The sequence below is a fragment of the Asparagus officinalis genome, chromosome 8 (assembly GCF_001876935.1).
Source record: "Asparagus officinalis chromosome 8, Aspof.V1, whole genome shotgun sequence".
Classification (NCBI taxonomy): Eukaryota; Viridiplantae; Streptophyta; class Magnoliopsida; order Asparagales; family Asparagaceae; genus Asparagus; species Asparagus officinalis.
Window position 1 is genome coordinate 8,706,579 of NC_033801.1, and position 15,418 is coordinate 8,721,996.

Here is a 15,418-nt window from a genome sequence, read left to right on the forward strand (position 1 = left end):
CGGTTCAGCGCATTTGGGCGCAGAAAATACTCCAATAAGGTATATGAGTATAAACTATTCCCTATTTTTTTTGGTTTGAGAAGTAACTGGAGAATATTGTTTATAAATATTCTTAAGGATAACTCAACCACACTACGCCGGACAACGCGTTGTACATAAAGACTCGACGCCACAATCGATGGTCAGCTAAAAATTAGAAATCAGGAATCGACTTCAAAGTTCAAAATTCCGACAAACGGTCAGACAATAAATGCAGCACCGGAACTCTTACAGACTTTCGACAAAGCACCGAAAAGCCTGGAGAATTGAAGGAGTCAAGAACGGGAATCATTCCAAGATCCCATTACACCGACTAAAGGTGGGGGCAATCATATCCAAAGTATTCCAGACTCTTCTATAAAAGAACGAGACTGAAATACTTTGGAGGGGGTATCTGTAGGCATATAAAATTGCTTATAGGTCCCCTAGCATAGCTCGGCACAAACCGACGAACCAACGAGGCGACGAGATCGACGAATCGCACAGAAGCGACAGAATGCATCCATACGCGTTCGGAATCAAGCCAAGTGTTAAGGAATCAACGAGTCATCCAACCGAGAACAGACTCGGACGAATCACGATCGAATCAAGATCAGTTTCGGACTCGAACTCAGAAGCGGATTTACTGCCAAATCAGGAATCCGACTTACTGCCAAATCAGATCAACCAATCAGAGTCTCAATCAACCGAATCACGGACAAAACCGGAAAACGGACACAACTCAAAAACTCGGAAAGACAAGTTCACCGAAGGCGGTCTCACGAGCCCACCAATGTTGGCTCGTGGCCGAGCATGATCAAGTAGTGGCTCCGGCCGAGCCCTAAGTGGCTCGGTGGCCGAGCCCAACCTTGCGGTGGCGGCCAACCCTTCGGGCTCTACCAATTATGGTGAGCTCGGAGGCCGAGCCACCTCTAGCGTGGCTCGGCCACCCCATAGCCACAAATGTGTCGGAGCCGAGCCACCTCGGGGTGGCTCGGTGGCCGAGCCACCTTGAGGTGGCTCGGCCATGAGCCGAGCCACCTCAGGGTGGCTCGGCACAGTGCCGGCCACCCAGAGGTGGCCGACAGTGGCCGACGGTGGCCGACATTTCTCTTTTTGCGGGCACTGTCCTGAGAGCCTATAAATAGGCCTAGAGATGTTCATTTTCGGAGGTCGAACTTTCAAGAGCCGAAACTCTGCCGGATTGAAGAGCAAACTCAGAGTTTTGAAGACTTGAAGACTTGGACGTACAGATCTGATCCTCGGCGACCATCCATGTCAGAAAAGGCAGGATCTCGAGAGGAAGAAAGAACAGATCTGAGATCTACACGAGGTCATACTCCAGATCTAAGCTTGGTCTTAGATCTCGAGATCCGAGCGATTATTCCCTTGGTGGATTAATCCCTCCCGGCTATTATTCCCTTCGTGGAATAATACCCGCATAATCGTGTAGATCCGACTGGATCTAGATCGCGCGGTGGTCCACGGCAAACAACCCCGGCGCAGGCAAAGAACCCACACAAGCGAGCGGCCGCAAAACAGGAGCTCGCGATTTGTTCACAAGAGGAAAGTTGTAATTTTTACTTTTTTTCTTCTTTCTTTGATTTAGTTGTAACCGGATCTATAAAAGACCGGATCTTTGTAATCCAAGATGACAATTATCTCATTAATGAAGAAAGCAACAGTTTTCCACACGAACACATATATCCAATAAAAGACTGGAGAGCCTTATCCAGTCCGGAGTACTTGGTCCTGTGTCATCTAGTTCTCGTGAGTCATGTACTGGTTGTAAATTGGCCAAATTTACTGCTTTACTATTTCCAACCAGTACATCTGTATCCACTCCCTTATTCAATTTAGTCCATTCCGATATTTGGGAGTTAGCTCCTCTACGTTCTTCATCTTGCTATTTATATTATGTTAGTTTCATCGATAACTTCTCTCGTTATACATGTGTCTATTTACTTAAAAGGTGTTTGCTGCGTATCAAGCCCTCACTGCTATGATCTTCACTCAATGGAAAGCTCATATTAAAGTTTTTCGATCTGACTGTGCCAACGAGTATTTATCCTCTACCATGCGCTCTATCATAACCTCTCATAGGACTATCTTTCAACAGTCATGTCCCTACACTCATGAGCAGAATAGTATTGCTGAACGCAAACATCGCATATCCTCGATACCGCTCGATCCATGCTCATTTCTTACTTTATTCTCGTTGTTTCTGGACTGAGGCCATTATCATCGTTGTTCACATCATTAATATCACTCAATCTAGCTCTCTTTTCGGTGCTACTACTCATAGTCGCTGTTTGTAGGAAAAATTGCAATGAAAAGAATAAAGAAAATTGACTTGTATTTCTTTGATTCCGATTACAACTTGATTACAAAAGAGAAGAGAACGAATTTGATTCTCTCATTTGTTTAAAACTGGGTTCTTCTCGGTAGCGATGGAATGCCTTCTTCGATTGCTCGCGTCGAATTTGCTCTCCGTTGACGATCCGACCGTCTCTTATCTCGTGGGAACGATGAACTTCTGTGGAAAGTTTGATGTTTAACTCTGAATGAGTTTAAGAACTCTGAACGAGTTAGAACTCTGTGAATAGAGTTGTTAGAACCGAAAATTCGGTTAATGATCAAGTCGTTATTCTGTTGTTGAAGAATCCTCTCAGATTTGATCTTCTGAGCTTGATTCAAAAATCCTATCTCCAAGGATTTCGCTGCTGCTGTTGAATCGCCAAACCTGAGTGGTTGAGATCTTCCAAATCCGATCTTTGCTAACTCTTCTCTTTTCAAAGAGCCAGACGCCAGCCCTTATCTGTTTTAGAACTGAAAAATCTCCAACCTGTACGGTTTAGATCTTTAGAATCCAACATGTGTGGTTCAGATGCCAAAAATCCAACCACTTGCTCTGTTGGGTTCGTTGAGCTTTTATAGGGGGATAGGAGGTTGTAACTGACCCCTATATCCGCTCCTACGTGGGCGAAAATCCCTCAGAACGTGGGATAAACGGTTCTGAAACCGTTCAACTCATGTTTGAACGAGTCAAACGCCCAATCTGGCGTTTAGCACCCAACTTCGCCTCTTAGAATTGAGACGCGAGGTTGGGTGTTAGCTGAACATCATTGAACGCGAGGGTCGCTCGCGTTTTGGCTTGTTGCCTGCTTGGAAACGCGGGGGTCGGTGTTGGTTGGACCCCTACGAACGCGAGGGTCGCTCACGTTCAGCTTGTATCTTGGAGACGCGGGGGTGGCCTGCACTTCCCAAGTTGTAACGCGGGGATGACATCCGCGTTTCAGAAGGAGCTTTTTGACTTGTAACTTCTTCTGTGAAGCGTTGCGAGGACCGTTGTTCAGTAATCCTGGCTTTAGCTGTTATAGGGTATGAAAGTTGTCAGATTGTAGCTTTCACTGTAGAATGTGAAGACTGCTGAATAGAGTTTTCATCAGTTGTCGGAAGTGTCGTTGAATTGTAACTCTTCTCGATCTATATGAAAAGTCCTCTATTTGCCGCTTTCGATTGTCGACCCGAAAGCTATTTGATTGTAGCTTTCATTGTGAGAGCTTGACGGGAATCAACATCCATAGTGTCTTGAAGACGAATATTTGCCCACAACTCTCTACCAAGCAACTCACCAACTTTCGATTGTCGGCGCGAAAGCTATTTGATTGTAGCTTTCGTTGTAGGAACTTGATGGGAATCAACATCCATAGTGTCTTTAGATGGATATTTGCCCACAGCTCTCTACCAAGCAACTCACCAACTAAGTCCAACCTTTCATTTCTAAAATCATTACACTGCTCATCAGTATCTCCAATAATTGCTAATATAATATTAGTCGTGCTGTTGTCGCAGCCATCAAGATCAATCATATCAGAAATGAGGTCGTGTTTGTGGCGATTGTGGAGTTGCGGATGCAGTGATTAGAAAGTCGTCTGATTGTGACTTCCCTTGTCGGAGCTTGATAGGGGTCAGCTATTCATTGTGATTTTTAGACAGCCTACAAGGCTGTTCTGCCTGATCTTATCAGTCGATCAATGAGTCGACTGATTGCATCAGTCGACACATGAGTCGACTGATGAGGAGTTGCGGATGCAGTGATTAGAAAGTCGTCTGATTGTGACTTCCCTTGTCGGAGCTTGATAGGGGTCAACTATTCATTGTGATTTTTAGACAGCCTACAGTCGCGTATATACTCATACTCCTTGCTATGATCTAGCCCACGTCTTTGGTTGTCGATGTTTTATTTTTCTGCCATCTCACGAAAGTGATAAATTGTCTCCTAGAGCTATTCCTTGTGTTTATTTAGGAATTAGTTCAAAACATCGAGGTTATTGTTGTTATGATCTTGTATCTCATCTGGTTCATATATCATAACATGTTCAGTTTGAAGAGGATTCTCTATATTACTCTGTTTCTGATAACTTTAATTTCCTTCACACTACTGATCGTTCTTCACTACCAGCTGCACCACCCACTTCCTTACCTTCGTTCTCTTTTCGAGATCTTCTTGACATCTCTCCATCTCCTTTTATTGAATCTCCCTCACTCGAGCCTTCTCATACACCATCTACTCCCCTAGCTCCCTCTCCCTTGAATACAGTGCCCACTACAGAACATACTGCTGACCTCCATGCACATGCGCCAGCATCTCCCCTGTCTGAGGTTCCTCTTGCTATTCATCGAGGCAAACGATCATATCTGATGCCTAAACAATATGCTTTGGTTATTTCCTATTCACCTATCTTTCATAATTTTTTTACTATCATTCATGCAGTCATGCTACCATTGAGCCAAAGTCCTTTTAAGAGGCAGTTCAATTTTTAGATTGGCGACATGTTATGGCTGAGGAATTTCAGGCCTTTCAACAAACACATACATAGGATGTTGTTCCTTATCCTCCCGGCGTCTCTCTAGTTACTAGTAAATGGGTTTAACGTCAAGTTCCATCCTGATAGCACCATTGAATGTCAGAAGACTCGTTTAGTAGCTCGAGATTTTACTCAGCAACATGGTATTGATTATGAGGAGACCTTTGCTCATGTTGCTCAGATGTCCACCATTCGTACTCTCCTAGCAGTTGTTGCTGCTCATCGTTGGTCCTTATATCAGATGGATGTCAAGAATGCTTTTCTCTATGGCCCTTTATCTGAGACAGTGTATATACAACTACCTCTAGGGTATAATATTCCCTCAGGACATGCATGTCTCATTTGCCGTGCTGTTTATGGTCTCAAGAAGGCATCCCATGCTTGATTTGAGTGTTTTCGTGATGTCATGCTCAAGGCGGGCTTTATGGAAAGTCATCAAGATGCTTCTTTGTTTGTTCGTACTACATCGCGCGACAGAGTTTTATTACTTCTTTATGTAGATGATATGATCAATATAGACGATGATGTTGCTGGTATATAGTTCGCAACATCTAAATTGCAACAATAGTTTCATATTAAGGATCATGGATCTCTTTGCTATTTTCTTGGTCTAGAAATTTCTCAGGGCCTACGGGGAGTACTACTATCTCAATAGCAGTATCTCTTGGATATTCTAGATCGTGCTGAGCTAACTGACGATGTAATTGTCGGTACTCCACTTCAACAGAATGTCAAACTTTGTTCTACTGATGATGAGTCTCTATCTGATCCTACCTGATACTGACATCTTGTTGGTCAGTTGGTCTATTTGTGCATCTTTCGACCAGGTATCTCTCATGTTGTTAGGATTGCCAGTCAATTTGTTGATGCCCATGTTCTCTATACTATGCCAATCGGTATCTCCGGGGCACAAGCACTCGCTCTCTTCTGTTTCCTGCTACATCCGATTTAGAGATTCATGCATATTCTGATGCTGATTGGGCTGGTGATCTAACTACCAGGAAGTCTACCACAGGTTTTTGTATATTTTTGGCGATTCCCTTATTTCCTGGCGGAGTAAGAAACAAGTTGTTATTGTCCTTTCCAGCACCGAGGCAGAGTATCGTGCAATGTTCACAACAGCTAATGAGATTATTTATCTTCATCTTCTTCTCAGTGATTTTGGTATTTCTGTTTCGACTCTTACTCCTCTCTTCTGTGATAGTAAGAATGCCATTCAGATTGCTAATAATCCAGTATTTCATAAGAGGACCAAACACATTGAGATCGACGCTCATTTTGTTTGTCAACAAGTTATCAAGGACAAGACAATTCAACTTACTCATATCTCATCCACCGATGAGCTTGCAGATTTCTTCACGAAGACCTTACCTGTTCATTGATTCTAGTTTCTTATACGCAAACTCACTTTGTTTGATCCAACATGAGTTTCAGGGGGGCTGTTGATATTATTGTATATGTTAGTAGTAGGTTTAAGTTCTACATCGGTTATGAGAGCACACATCACCCTCCTCTACTTGTATATATGTGTACACATTCAATATCACCCTGACTCTCTCTCTCTCCTCTCTTACTGTAATAATTCTACTTTTTGCTATATAGTATATAATAATATAATATATATATAAATATTTAATATATATATAATATATATATATATATATATATAATTATATATATAATATTATAATAATATATATAATATATATTAGTAGAAAGTTTATAATGGACTTTTATCGCAAAATTTGGTAGAGGCGTCACAATGATTCTTTATTCACTAGTATTATAGATGTATATATTTAGGAGCGGATTGATATTCCTCTACTCATGAGGTAGTTCTTCATTGATCTCCTCAATGAGAATCATTGGCTCTTTGATTTATCAACTCAATGCATGATCCCTCCTCATGAAGCAAAAGTAGGGCGGTAGTGAATGAATGAGATCTTGGCCCTTTGATTGATAAATCAAAGCTAAGATCTTCTTATCAGGAGATATTTGGGAACGCTATGCATTAGTATAGGGATCCCAATTTATTCTAGAGACACTCCTAGGAACTATAACAAGACAAATTTCTAGCAGTATATATAGACATGTCCATACCGGCCGCGGCCGGCCAGGAAATTCGGGCCGCGGCCGGAAAAACCGGAGCCCGGACGCCCGGGTACCCCGGGCCGGCCCGGTTTTTATATTTTTTTTCTTTTCTTTCTTTAGAGAGAGAGAATCGCATAAGTAGCCATTGCCCGTTGGGCTAATGGGGAAGAAGTAGCCGTTGTAATATACTATACTTATATATACTTATATACTAAGAGAGAGAGTATACACACACACACATATTATACATATATAAGAGAGAGTATACTTATATATACATATATACTAAGAGAGAGAGAGAGAGAGTATATATATGCACACATATATTATACATATATAAGAGAGTGTATACTTATATATACATATATACTAAGAGAGAGAGTATACGCACACACATATTATACATATATAAGAGAGAGTATACTTATATATACATATATACTAAGAGAGAGAGTATATATATACACACACATATATTATACATATATAAGAGAGTGTATACCTATATATACTTATATAAGAGAGAGTATACATATATAAGAGAGAGTATATTTATATATACATATATACTAAGAGAGAGAGAGATACATATATACTAAGAGAGAGTATATATATACATACATGCATACATTATACATATATAAGAGAGAGTATTCTTATATATACTTATATAAGAGAAAGTATACTTATATATACTTATACATATATATACTTATATAAGAGAGAGTATACTTATATATACTTATATACTAAGAGAGAGTATATATATACACACACACATATTATACATATATAGAAATATATTATATATACATATATAAAAATATATTATATATACATATATTATACATATTATATATATTTATATATACATATATTATACATATATTATACATATATAATACATATAAAAAAATTAAAAAAATTTTAAAAAAAATAAAAAAACACTAGTCCGGGCCGGGGTCTCCAGGCCGCGGCTGGGCCAGGCCGGCGTACTTTTTGGACACCTCTAAGTATATACATGGGGAGATAAACAACCACGAGGACATAAAACTAATTAATTCATTATGATCATCTAAAGGGTTAGCTCATCTTCTTCACCATTCAATATTCGGATAACCTCCCAGAAAAACGAACTTTTAGTCATTATCTGACTACAAGGAGAAAGAATCCTTCTCACTAATTCAAATTTCTGTTGGCCTTCTTGTTTTGATGATGTTTAACAAACAATTTACATCTAATGTTGTTTGTCTAGTGTTTGTGTTTTCCTATGTATTATAGACAAACAACGTGTTGGAGGATGGATGGAATAGAGCTTCAACGATAATATCTAATGGAGGTTGGCGGAATAGTAGGTGAAGCTATGTACAATTCAAGTTTAAGATCCAAGTTCAAGCTTCATCCGCAAGTGTACCAAGTCGAGCTTATTGAAGATCAAGATCTAGCTTGAGTAACTTAGTTTAGGTTTTATATTATGTGTGTTAAGTACCTTAAGCTCAATATCATATACACACACGTATTTGGTTTCTACGTATATATATAGTTATATATATACATGCATGGTTTTATGGGTTTTTATGTTTACAAATATGAAATTACATATTTCATATTTATTATTGTGTTTTGGTTTAACTACTTAGATATGAAACAAATATATTTTCATATACATACTCATATGTTTCATTTTCTATTGTATTTGTAAAAATATTATATTTTTAGTTTTTGGACTTAACAATAATCATATACATATTTTATTAAGTCTACATAATCATTGTGCAAAGTTTCAAAACATGGTTTAGCCAAAATATTAAAATTCATATGTTTACATTTTTATATTTTAGCCTATTTTGTAAAATGATGATATTTTTTATTTGGGAAGTCCTTTTTGGAAACCAGTCATTGTAGCATGTTTATTATCATGTCTACAATCATTCTTCAAAGTTTTACATTTTTTAGAATTTATTTGATATTCTTAAACAGTGTTTTAAAATCAGAAAAATAGTTTTCAGAACTTCATTTTCATATATCAGTTCACGGTCGACCGCGCCTGAGTCCTTTGCATAGTGGGCAGCAGAGACTTTCACGGTCGACCGTCGTGGTCGACTGTGAGCTTGAGATTTCCCACGGTCGACCGCCACGGTCGACCGTCGAACTCTCTGGAGTCTTCTCTTTTGTTTTTGTTGCTCGCGGTCGACCGCCGTTCAGCCCAACGGCTAGTTTGTACAAAATCTCATTTCCGATTCTGTGGCTTTTTGGTCTTTTGTTTGGGGTTTTTGGCTGAGGTTTTGGGAGGCTATAAATACCCCCTTGATCTCAGTTCTAAAAAAACCCAAGAGAATGGTTTAAAAGATTTTAACAAGGGTTTAAGTGTTGTTTAAGTTTGTTTAAAGAAGGTTTTAAGCAATTGAGTGTTTTGGGTTTGTGGAATCAATTTCACAAGAGCTTGAGGAGATCCTATTGGTGCTTGAGCATCCAATCATCCTTCCTCAATCTCTTGATCTATTGAGAAGTTTTCTAAACTCTATTTCTAGCTTTATTTATAATTATTTATTAATTATCATTTCTATTAAGCTAGTTTTTATATTGAGTTTAGATTTGATTTATCTCTTTGTTACACACACCCACTTGAGCTTATTGTATTTGCATACATAGTATATTAGGGTTGTGAGAGATTGTAACTTTGAATTGTGCTTAATTGAGTTCTCCCCTTGTATGAGAGAACAAATCATTTATTGTTACGTTGTGAGATTGTAAGGTTTTCGGTGAGCTAGAAAACCGAGTGTGTTGTGAAGTTTTCGGTGAACTAGAAAACCGAGTGTGAGGAGTGAACGTTGTTCGGTGAGCGTTGAAAATCGACACTGTGAGGTGTAAACGTTATTTGGGTGAGCGTAGAAAACACAGTTGTGATAGTGGATTTCTCCCCGGGAGAGGGGAGCGGAGACGTAGGACGGAAGGTCCGAACTCCGTTTTCATATCGTGTGTTTGAGTTTGCTTTGGCGCACTTAATCTTATGTTTATATTTCTTGTCGCCATTGTCCATAACTCATTATTTATATCATCTACTATTTAGTTCATTCTGTTTACTCTTGTATTAGTTTATATATCCTTGCATATATATTTCATCATATAAGACATATCTCATTGTTCATATTGCTTATCCTAGTTCATATATCATGTTGTATTTCATACTTGCTAGGATAATTTGTTAATTAGTTTTTATTAGCATAAAATCGGATCAGATTAGCATAAGACCCTAATCACCCCCTCTAGAGTCTAATAATTTCCAACCAGAATGAACAGAGCATTAGCTTGGTTTACAAGTGACCTCGGATTTTCTGTTCGGCCAGAAAGTTGACGGTCATAGACTTGACAAGCAGGTCAAGTTTTTAGTTTATGTTCGATACGCAGACCGCAACATAAACCTGATATATCGCACTTTTTCAGAATTGTGACGCCAACACAGTGAATTCCTAGAAACTTGTTTTACCATTGTTTATTTTTAATTTAAAAAATCCTTTTAGTCCAACAATAGCGTGCCTGGGAAAATAGAAACATTGCCAGCAATGTCATTTTGGAGCGTACTCTTTTAAGTTAATCCTTCCGTCTATTACAAGGGGAAAGAGGCGGGGGGTGGTGGACCTGGTGGTGGCTTGGATTCATTCAACTCAATTTCGATACAGAGGAATTGAAGAAGTGAATAATTGGTACGATTCCGTATCGACCTCATCCTATCCTCCCCCATTTTCTCCGATCAAGAGCCGACCTCCCTTCCACGCACATTGGGTATAAGTTGCACGTCAAAAAGAGGAAACATAGGATGACTGTATCTTTCGGCATATAAACAAGATTCAGCCGTTGATCGCTCACATCTTTATATGCTGGCCGCATCCCCTAACTGATTCCAGATCAACAACTAAACGGACAGCCATGTTTCTTCTTAGCCTTCCATTAATAGCCTCGATCGTCACCATCCTCTTCTTCCGCCCTTCGCTTCTCTACGTCTTCGAGTTCACCTCGAAATGGACGAGACTCCCACCGGCTACGGATTGGTGCCCGTTCCTTGGCAAACTCTTTCCTTCGTAGCACCGCACCGCGTCTTCTTCTAGAGGCCAATTTCTAACTGAAAAAACATCGAAAGGTTGATACTATCGTGTCTTGTTTTATATCAAGCGCGCGTGTCGATCGATGATTTAACCGTTTTGTCTTGTTGTAGGTACGGAAAGATCTTTAGGTCTCATCTTTTTGGCCATCCTACGGTTGTCTCCTGCGATGCCGAATTCAATTCCTTCGTATTACAAAATGAGGGTACGTTGTTTCATGCTGGATATCCAAGTAATATTCCTGCGGTGTTAGGGGACCTGACACTTCTCTTTGTGACGGGAGACATTCACAAGCGTCTACGAGGTTTCGCTGTCAATTTATTTTCTTCTATTAGGACCCCGAATAGTTCATTTCTATCCGGCATCGAGGACAATGTCCTCAGAGTGATGGAATCTTGGAAGGACAAGGAAACCTTGCGATTCACTGCCGAAACTAGGAAGGTGTGTCCTCGTTTTAACTTTTCCCGCATACTAGGAGTAATGACAACGAGGGTAGGAGACTTAACCAACTAGGTTGTGTTGATTTCAACTGCCCTTGCAGTTCACATTTGGCGTAATAGTGAAACAGATCCTGAGCTTGGAAGTCGAAGATCCTGACGCACTTGAGATCCTGGATCATTTCACAATGTTTATGAAAGGACTGGTTTCAATACCTATCAAGCTTCCAGGAACACCCTACGCCAAGGCAATACAAGTAAGTTCACAACATAGGATTCTTGAATTTGTCAACTGTTCGACTGAGAGAGTTATCACTGCAGGATATATACAAATATATATTTGTATTTAGTTATTATCCCATATAACAAGATCTACATTCAATACGTGTCAAAATTTTAATATTTTCTGAGACATATTCATTTTCCTATAAAGATGAACAATTGCGACCAAAGATATTATAGGTAACTTATAATGAAGACTCATTGTGGGCAGGCTAGGCAAAAGATACAGGAGAAGGTGAAGCAAATCCGACGACGACGTGATAATGGAGAGAAGAGTAATGGAAGTAAGGATTTCCTGGATGTTTTATCAACTCAAAAAAACATTTCTGACAAAGAGATATCTAGTTTGGTGCTTGACCTTCTGCTTGGAGGGTATGAGACAACATCTATGTTGATTGCGACCATTGCGATATTCCTCGGTGAAGACTCTAATTCTAAAATACTGAATGAACTAAGGGTAAGCTTCCTTTTTAATATATAGTCCCTGACGAACATTATTACTCATTAAGAGGTTGAAGACCAAGGTACGTGTCTGTTTATATATAGGAAGAACATCTCTCGGTGAGGCGTACTAAAAATGCGAATGAGCGGTTGGGATGGGATGATTACAAGAAGATGCAATTCACTCAGTGCGTCATCAATGAAGCTTTGAGGTTAGGAAACATGGTGAAGTTTGTTCATCGGAAAGCAATCAAACCAATCCAATACAAAGGTAATTTCTGCTGCTTTCATTAATGTACCCTATAAAAAAAGGAAGGTGTTGGTAATTTAACGCCGAAATCCCTAATGCAACGGAAACGCAGAATAGAAAAAAGTATACCAAGTTTTAACGAGGTTCGGCAACTGCCTACGTCCTCGGGAGCCACACAGTAAATTTTTTATTAATCAAACAAGAAATTACAATTTAAGAGCAAATCCCTAAACTGAGATTTCTCAGATGAACACTGTAGCTACAGTATTAATAATTAAAGGGGATAAACCCTTTCAAATCTCACTTGAGATTAAATAAAATCACACAATATAAAACCCCTCTTCTCTTTTCTCTCTCTTCTTAAATCCCCTTTCAAAACACTGTTGAAAAGCCGGGATTAAAATCACTGCTGCGATTTGAGAAAAGGAACGCTCCTGCGTTAAATGGGATCCGCCGCCAAGGAAGAACAAAGGGGAAAAAGACAACAAACCCTAGGATCGGGGTTGCTTATTTATAGAGGGGGATGACAGGCTGGCGACAGCCTGTCGCCAGCGATCTGCTCGGACGCGAGCATGGGAGGTCTGGACGCCGAGGTCGGTGCCAAAAAACACCGAGGGTCGTGTCAACACCGAGGGTCGCGTCAGCACAAAAACGACCATCGCGTTCGCCTGAGGGGAGTTCGCCGTCGACTCCGCCACTATCGCCTGCGCCATCCTGGAGCTCGTCGGAGCTCCTCCGCCGGCGGAGGTTGGTATCCACCCCCAACCTAACAGAAGGCAGGCTTTATCAATAATTGGATCCACGAACCTTTCATCATACGAACCCCAAGAAATCTGGAGCAAAGGAAAGAACTAATAGTGCAAAACAACAACCAACTTATCTTTGTTAAATGCATTGTGAGATGATGAAACATTTACTAGCAACAGGTGTTCTTTTGTTATTTTAATTAAGGAAACAAAGAGCTTTCCTAAAATAGGATCCACCAAGTTTCAATTATCACCAATAAGGTTAAACGAAAAGATCAAAGAAAACTGCGAGCGCAAAAGAACAACCGAAAAACTAGAAGAGAACATGCGTTTTCAGTTGGAGCCAAGCACATTGTATACTACAAAACATCAAAACAATCACAAGGAAAAAGCCAAAAGTCCACGGCTTACAAAGAAAAAAAAAAGCCAAAGCTTAGTCTATATAGTCAGATTAAACTGTTGCATTCAAGTGATTTATATCTAAAGTAAAATGTACAAAATATCACAGTCAACCAAATAATTAGATGACATGCTAATCAACTAATTCTTCAACCAAAGCTAGAGATCCAACCGAAAATGAGATCCAAAGAGTTTACTAATGAGGGGAAAACCTAATTCCATGGATACAGATAGGTTTCTATACTAGGTGGCAAGAGTGATCCATTCAAATATCAAGTCGCACTGTTAGCCAATTCCACTAGTTTGGACTAGTGTTCTTAATGTAGAAGAATCAAGATATATGAGACACCCAAAAGTTAGCTATATGCAGAGTTCTGAATTTAACATAGACAGTAATCCATGATACAACCATAATGTTCCACGAAACTCCTAGGAACTTCAATATTTAAGACCCCGGCTCTTCAGAAAATCCTCTAAAAGTAACACTCGATCTACTGAGTATGTTATACAGTTCTAGTTGTGGAGGCCGCTAGTTCACTGATACCAGTTATTTGTACTATGGTTGCACGGATATTTGAATGCTTGATTTAAAGGGGGTATCTCAGTCTGTAATTAATCACATCATTTTGCATAATAACAATTTTCTTCTGTATTCATCTCTCATATTCTACTGTTTCATACTCAGCAGTATCCACTTGGATCCTTCTCTATACCCAGACCCCCTCAAGTTTGACCCTTATAGATGGCAGGTTGTGTAAATTACAATAGCACCTTTTCACTGCATATTTTCCATCAAATAAAAGCACTAACTTAATTTGTTGTTGTGCACAATGTCATAGAATGTAGACGTGGCAACTTCAAAGAGATTCATGCCGTTTGGTGGAGGGAAGAGACTGTGCCCTGGTTCAGAGCTCAGCCGATTGGAAACCTGCTTCTTTATTCACCATCTTGTTCTCAACTATTCCTGGACTCCATTGCTGGACTCAGACTGGCCCATGCACTACCCTTATATTGATTTCAAAGACGGACTTCAACTTGCAATCAAGCCATTATCATCCGCTTCCTAAAGTACATTAATTAGGATCAATAGATTGTACTATTTGATGTGTACTACCTAAGAATAAGTCATTACTTCTAGCTAGATGGTTGAAGTGATAGGGTGATATTTTGGTCCTTAGTTTCTAAGGTTAATATAGTTTTAGCCTTGTTATAGCTCATTGCTCTCTTTGATATATCTGAATTTGTTTTATGAACTAGTATAATTCTATCTACTATTTATTTCACATACTTTATAATGATACATAATTATTTTATGTATGATTTTTGATGTGATTTCTCTCGTGTTCATGTGTTTTGTGATTAGATTCACAAGTAAAAAATGAGGCATCCTAGACGGAAAATTCCGTCTAGGAAAATTAGAATTCTGTCTAGGATGAGTATCCTAGACGGAATTCTGTCTAGGATACGCGTCTAGGAAGTTTCCGTCTAGGATGTAGTATTCTAGACAAAAATTCCGTCTAGAATACATCCTACACGTATTATTCTAGATGTGTGTATTTTTGTGTGGACGTGTGTATTTTTTCCTTACACATTTGAATGATTTTTATTTGAACTTCATGAGTATGTCGTTGGTGTGTTTTAAACTTTGCTAATAATAAAAGGGGGAGAATTTGGTGTGAAGTTTGAAAAAATGATGATCTTTGCATGAGTGGAATTTTTGTATAGGTGGTTTCATAATTTTGATTTTCTTGAAAATTTTTGTTGCCCGTCAGCGGAAGCATGC